Here is a 7,196-nt window from a genome sequence, read left to right as displayed (position 1 = left end):
TCCAAGTAATAAAATCCGGTAAAATACCGGGATATCGTCCTCAGGGAGCATAATGGATTTACACTAATTCCTATAAGAATCAATTGAGCAGCTATATACAAGATTTGCTTGGTAAATATGCATTGGTTTTTAGAAATAATCAAATTTAAATAACAATAGAAGATATTAAAATAAAAGGGTTGGGATCGAAACTCATCAACTTTCCCTTTTGATATCCATAGATTCAATTCCTAATAGTTTGTGAAGTTACTGAATTTGATGCACATTTTCCATTAATCAATTACATCAGTTTCTTGATTGTAAAATTCTTAGGTAATCACTCAATTACCAATTCCTTGGATAATCGGATGATTAACTAGCATTAAAATCAAATGTAAAAGCAATTCCTACATCAGTGTCCATCCCTGGATCAATTATGTAGCAAGAAAGCCAATCCAGATCTGGTATCAAGTTTAACTTCCCAGTTAAACTTGAACCTTAAATCATGAATTCAGTAGCTAATTGAAATCAAGCAATAAACAATGGATAAACTTTCCAAAATCAAACAACATTAATATAGAATTGAATCCAGGAGTACAAAACTTAAGAAGATTACATTTGGATTCCCAACTATGAAGAACTAGCCACTCATCATCGCTATTACAACGCTCGAATCAGGTACTAATACAAAGAATCATGTGAAATAGAATCGTTTCCACGATTTCTATCCTATTCTCTGTATATTTCGTGCCAAGATTTCTTTCAGAAGAGTGATGATCTTCTTTTCCTTTTTCAAAACTTCCTATATCATGCCTAACCGCTACAATCTCGTTCAAGCTAGGTACTCTCGCTTGAGCGAGAGAAGATAGCTTTCCAAAATCTGACCACCTCGCCCAAGCGAGAGAAGATGACAATTTCTGCCTGATCACCTCGCCTGAGCGAGGATCTCTCGCTTGGGCGAGGCTCCCTCGCTTGGGTGAGGCTCCCTCGCTTGGGTGAGGGAGAAACAGTAAGCTTAGCTAATTTTGGTCTTGAATAGTGTCCGGGCGACAGTCCCTCGCTTGGGCGAGGGATGTCAGTATTTTCTGCATTTTCTTCTGAATTGTCGCTTGAGCAAGAATTCCCTCACTTGGGCGAGGCTTGTGCTATTCAGAACCTGAATCTTCTCTTTTTTTCACCTTTTTTCATCATATCTTCACCTACAAACAACAATAATTACTTAAATTCCTAAACAATATAAAATTAGTAGATTATTGGGAATGTATGCAATTACATCATAAATTCACACAAAGTGCCTCTAAATCATATACATTTCATTAACATTTTGGCACTTAACAAATATCCCCCAACCTAGAATTTTGCTTGTCCTCAAGCAAAGTAACACATTATAAATCAATTTGATACATCTGGTTTTGAAAACAATTATTCATCTAATCGTGACATCGGCTAGATTCACTTACTAGTTCACAGAGACCTATTTCATGATCAATCATAGTGGACCACATTCCAACTGATAACAGCATGCAATATAGTTCTAGTTCAAAAAGAATAGCAAGAATGACTACTCAGTTTTATCAAAGGACTCTCTCAAACTCACAGGTTATGTGTTTCACTCATCTCTTTATCAGACCTAGTATAATTTGACTTTGCCTTTCAGTTCAGTTATGCCATGTACACATGTTCAATCAAGGATCTCAAGGGCTTGCCATTTGGTTGTAATGAGGCTTGGTTACAAAGAAACTTTGTTTTTCTGGGATACAAAGAAGGAGGTAGACCATTAATGCATATTCCAACTTCTTTCAACTTTCTTTCACCAAATCACTGCTTATGCTACTAACCATTTTGATTATCCTTCTTCAATTGACTCTTTCTTTTGAGTCTTCACTTATTTTAGCATGATTGACACTTCTCTTTTTTTTCACTGTCTTTTCAGTCTTCACTTATTTTCACTGTCTCATGCTCATCATTCACACACAATTGAAGAAGGAGAATTCTGATTCACATTCCAACTCAGATACATAAATCACAATTTCGTCAATTCCCCACATAACAATTAAAAACCATATGCACTAATGATCTTTCTCCATGGGTATGGGGATTGATGTATTTCATTGTGGCTTGGGTACATGATTTTGAAAAAGAAATTTTCAGCTCAAAGGGCTACAAAGAATTGGATTTATGATTCATAAGGGTTGGCTTTTTGGTTGTAGCTTAACTCTTCTAAACTAGGTCTTAATCATTTCCTTGATATTCCATGCTTAATGGCAATTGACACAAAAATCAGGCAAAGCTAATTGACAAAATCCAGCAAAGTCACTCATCTGTGTTTGGGGTGCACTCACTCACCCTGTTATAATCTTTTGTCCTTTGCCTAACTACTCATTATTCAACCTATTCGATCTGTGTCTGAATCAACATGCACATCCCAAAAACAGTCAAACTCAGAACCCTAATCAATCTCAATCACAAAGTATTATCAAATTTTAATTCATATGTCTCTAGCACAACTATAGAATTGGACTCAGTAAACACATTTAAACCAGACGCATTTTCATTAACTACATTTGCTACTTAACTTAAACAGTAGACAATCAAACACAAAGTACATTACGAAATTACGCCTACTTCCTAAACATACATACTACACTCACATCCTACACATTGATACTAAGCATACATCCTAAACAAACATCCTAAACTACAAAGCATAAATAATAAAACAAGTACAGAAGAACCAGTTTTTTGTTTTTAGCCCAAAGGCTCATCAGAGTATAAACTCCATATCATCATTTTCATCATTGTTGCCATCTGCAGCTGGATCATCTCCAGTAGTCCCATATCCAGTGGTTCCGGAAGGTCCTGCCCCCTCCGGAAAGATAGGCCTGACCCCAGGCCAAGGGAATTGTTGGGTGAAAGTGTCTGTAGAACCCCAGAATTGGTTCCCTTGACTCAATTGCTGGAAAGCAGCATAAAGTCCTTGCTACTAATACACTTGTCCCTGTCTCAAGATGGCATTTTGGAGCTCTATATTCTCCATATGCAATGTGAGCCGGTTAAGCTGATCCTGCGTGGTTCCCTAATAAGGTGCCGAGGAAGGCATTTTTGTCTGTGAATGTGGGAATGCTGGATGTGGACGTGACTGTGGAGGGTGAGAACTGTCACCCTGCTGTACTCCAGCTTCTTCTTTGCAGTTCTGACGGATGTACTGCATGGTGATCGGAGGTCTGATCTTCTCAGTTCTGTTCACTTGAACCCCTTGCTGAGCACAAAGTTCAGTGATCAATGACGGGAACCCCAAAGAACCCTTCTTACCTCCTTTGACAACTGCCTTGTATATTTCCATGACGATTATCTTGGCTACATCAATCGTCAGACCCTTCATGATTGCATAAATGATGTAACAATCGGAAAGAGTTAATGAGGACACGTGACTATTTGGAATCACGTTGTGCAGCAAGAAAATCATCCAGACTTGGGCCAGGACAGTCATATATTTCTGGTAAATCCGGAGGGGTAGTCCCAAAGAATTGGTGCTAAATGACCGTCCAGGTACACAGAGTAGTGCAGCAGTATCCCGGAGACTTAACATACCATCAGCTTGAGCAGCAAAGAGCTGACACAATTCCCCTTCCCCTGCTTGAAAAGGGTTGTTCAGCAAATTATTGACATTGTCTCTGTCGAACAGGATAGTCTTCCCCCGGACCCAGGATTTATATGTGACTTCTTCTCCCTCCAATGGGTAGGCATTGGCATAGAATTCACGAACTACAGCTGGATCGAACTTGTCGTTCGGGGTTGCCACCGCCCACCATTTCAACACAGTTAAAGGTACTGTGAAAACGGGATATTCATCCGTTTCCAATTGTACCTTCCTCTCAGGAATGCAAACCCAGTTGAGGAGTAGGTTATGTCGCTCCTGTTTCCCCTTTTTCTTGAACAATGTTCGATCATAATCCGATGCATGTCAAGTTGAAGTTCCTTTCAACATCTTGGGAGGGGCATTCTTGGTAGCCACAGATTTTTTCCTCCTGTAAAGCACATTGAAAAATTTAATAACATGAATATCAGAGTTATGAGCTAAACTAGGGTTTCTCATTCAGAAACCCCTTTTCTTTTGACAATGCGACTCATGTTTTCATGATATAATGCACAATACCACAATAAAACATCAAAAGCAACAAATTCATCCTAGATGTGCCTAGAATAAGTTAACCGTAACGCAATGCACAAATGAAAATGTGATGAGATGAAAATGTACTTACATTCCGCTCATGATGCTTGATAGTATGTGAAAAAGAGATGATGAAAGAGTCCAAAAGTTGGAGAGGGCACGAGCTTGAGGGTTTGTGTGATTTCTTTGTAATGGGGTATGAGGGAATGAACCCCACAACCCCCTTTTTAAAACAAAACCCGTACCCTCTCGCCCGGGCGAGGTGCTCTCGCTTGGGCGAGAATAAGAACTGAAGAGTTGCTAAACTCTCGCCCGGGCGAGGACATCTCGCTTGGGCGAGACACTCTGAATTGAAAGGTCTGTTATTCTCGCTTGAGCGAGACTCCTTCGCTTGGGCGAGGGAGAAACAGAGAGCAACCCAATTGAATTGCGCTTAAGCGAGGCTGTCTCGCTTGAGCCAGAGCGTTGGCATTGAAAGGTCACTTCCCTCGCCTGGGCGAGGGAGTTCTCGCTTGAGCGAGAGACTTGGCACTGAAAGGCCACCTTTCTCGCCTGAGCGAGGGTTGGCTTGCTTGGGCGATAAATGCCCAGATTTTCACTGCTATACTTTTTTTTTCAACAACATAAACGCAAACATAAAATAAACTGGATTGCCTTCCAACTAGCGCTTGTTTAACGTCATTAGCTCGACGCATGTTTTTCTATGCATTCTCCAAGTTGATGATTGTGGTGAGCCGCACGACGTCACCACCCAGATATAGTTTCAGTCTTTGCCCATTGACTGTCCAACTTCACTGAGAAGCTGGATCTTGTAGCTCGATCGCTCCATGCGATTTCACTTCTTTGATTAGGAAGGGCCCTGACCATTTGGATTTTAGCTTTCCCGGAAACAGTTTCATCCGGGAGTTGAAGAGAAGCACACTTTGACCCACTCGGAAATCCTTTTTGCAGATCTTCCGGTCATGATACACTTTGACCTTCTCCTTGTATAGCTTGGAGGACTCATATGCAGTGAGTCTCATTTCCTCCAATTGTTGCAGCTGCACTTTTCTATGGTCACTTACTTCTTTTGGGTCCAGATTGAAAATTTTGAGTGCCCAGTATGCTTTGTGTTCGAGTTCCACTGGTAGATGGCATGCTTTCCCATAAACTAGCTGAAATGGGGATAGCCCAGTAGGAGCTTTGAAAGCTGTTCTATACGCCCACAGTGCATCATCTAATCGAAGAGACCAATCTTTTCTTGTGGTTGACACAGTTTTCTCCAGTATTTTCTTGATCTCTCGGTTAGATACTTCCGCTTGACCATTTGTCTGCGGATGATAAGGGGATGCAACTCTGTGTCGGACTCCATAGTGTTGAAGGACCTTATCCAATTGTGAATTGCAGAAGTGTGAGCCTCCATCACTGATCATAACATGCGGTGTGCCAAACTGACTGAATATGTTTCTCTTTAGGAATTTAACCACAATTTTAGCATTATCCTTTTGGGCAGCTACAGCTTCCACCCACTTGGACACATAATCCACCGCCACTAGAATATATACTTGTGAGCATGATTGTGGGAATGGTCCCATAATATCAATTCCCCAGCAATCAAACACTTCCACTTCTTGCACATTAGTTAAGGGCATCTCATTCCTTTTAGAGATCCCGCCTGATCTCTGGCAATTATCACATTGTTGTGAATAATGATGTGCATCCTTAAACACCGAAGGCCAGTGGAAACCAGATTGTAGGACTTTTGTAGCTGTCCTTTGTCCATTAAAGTGTCCTCTGTATGGCGAACTATGACAATGCCATAGGATACTCGTGGCTTCATCTGTGGATACACATCTCCTCAACAATCCATCTGACCCAATCTTAAAAAGATGAGGATCATCCCACACAAATTGACGGGACTCTCGCAAGAATTTTTTCTTTTGATGCCAAGTTAACTCCTCGGGAATAACCCCTACAGCTTTAAAATTAGCCATGTCAGCAAACCATGGCCTTTCTTGAATGAGGAGAAGCTTCTCATCAGGGAACTCCTCCACCACCTCTGGTTCCTTCAATGTTACCTCTTGATTGACCAATCTTGACAGATGATCTGCTACACAGTTTTCGCTCCCTTTTTTGTCCTTGATCACCAAGTCGAATTCCTGCAATAGTAATACCCAACGCAACAATCTCGGTTTGGAATCCGATTTGGTTAGCAAATATTTAATGGCAGCATGATCAGTAAAAATAATGACTTTAGAACCAATCAAGTAGGATCTAAATTTTTCCAGTGCATACACTATAGCTAGTAATTCTTTTTCTGTGGTGGCATAATTAATTTGTGCATCATTTAATACCTTACTAGCATCATGGAAAACTTTAGCCTTTCTCTGTCCTAGTACCGCCCCGACAGCATAGTCACTAGCATCACACATTAGTTCAAAATCGCAATGCCAATCGGGTGCTACTATAACAGAAGCAGAAATTAATTTCTTCTTTAAGGTTTCAAAAGAATTTGCACACTCAGCATCAAAATTAAAAACATATCTTTGTTGAGAAGATTACTGAGTGACGACACAAAAACCGAGAAGTCATCCATGAATACCTCAATATATTTTTCTACAAGATCAGAAAAAATAGCTAACATGCACCGTTGGAATGTTGTTGGTGCATTGCACAGTCCAAATGGCATCTTTCTGTATGCAAAGACACCAACAGGACATGTGAAAGCTGTTTTCTCCTGATCTTGGGGATCCATATTGATCTGGTTGTACTCAGAATACCCATCCAGAAAGCAGTAGAATGCTTGTCCAGCCAATCTCTCAATCATTTGATCCATGAATGGCAGAAGGAAGTGGTCTTTTCTAGTAGCCTGGTTCAACTTCCTGTAATCAATACACATGCGCCAACCAGTGATTGTTCTGATTGGAATCAGCTCATCTTTGTCATTTCGAACCAAAGTCATACCTCCTTTCTTTGGGACCACTTGAACCGGACTCACCCAAGTACTATCAAATATGGGATAAATCATCCCAGCATCCAAGAGTTTCATCACCTCCTTCTTAACCAC

The sequence above is a fragment of the Lupinus angustifolius genome, chromosome LG17 (genome assembly GCF_001865875.1).
Source record: "Lupinus angustifolius cultivar Tanjil chromosome LG17, LupAngTanjil_v1.0, whole genome shotgun sequence".
NCBI classification, from domain to species: Eukaryota; Viridiplantae; Streptophyta; class Magnoliopsida; order Fabales; family Fabaceae; genus Lupinus; species Lupinus angustifolius.
Note: the sequence above shows the minus strand (reverse complement) of the source record.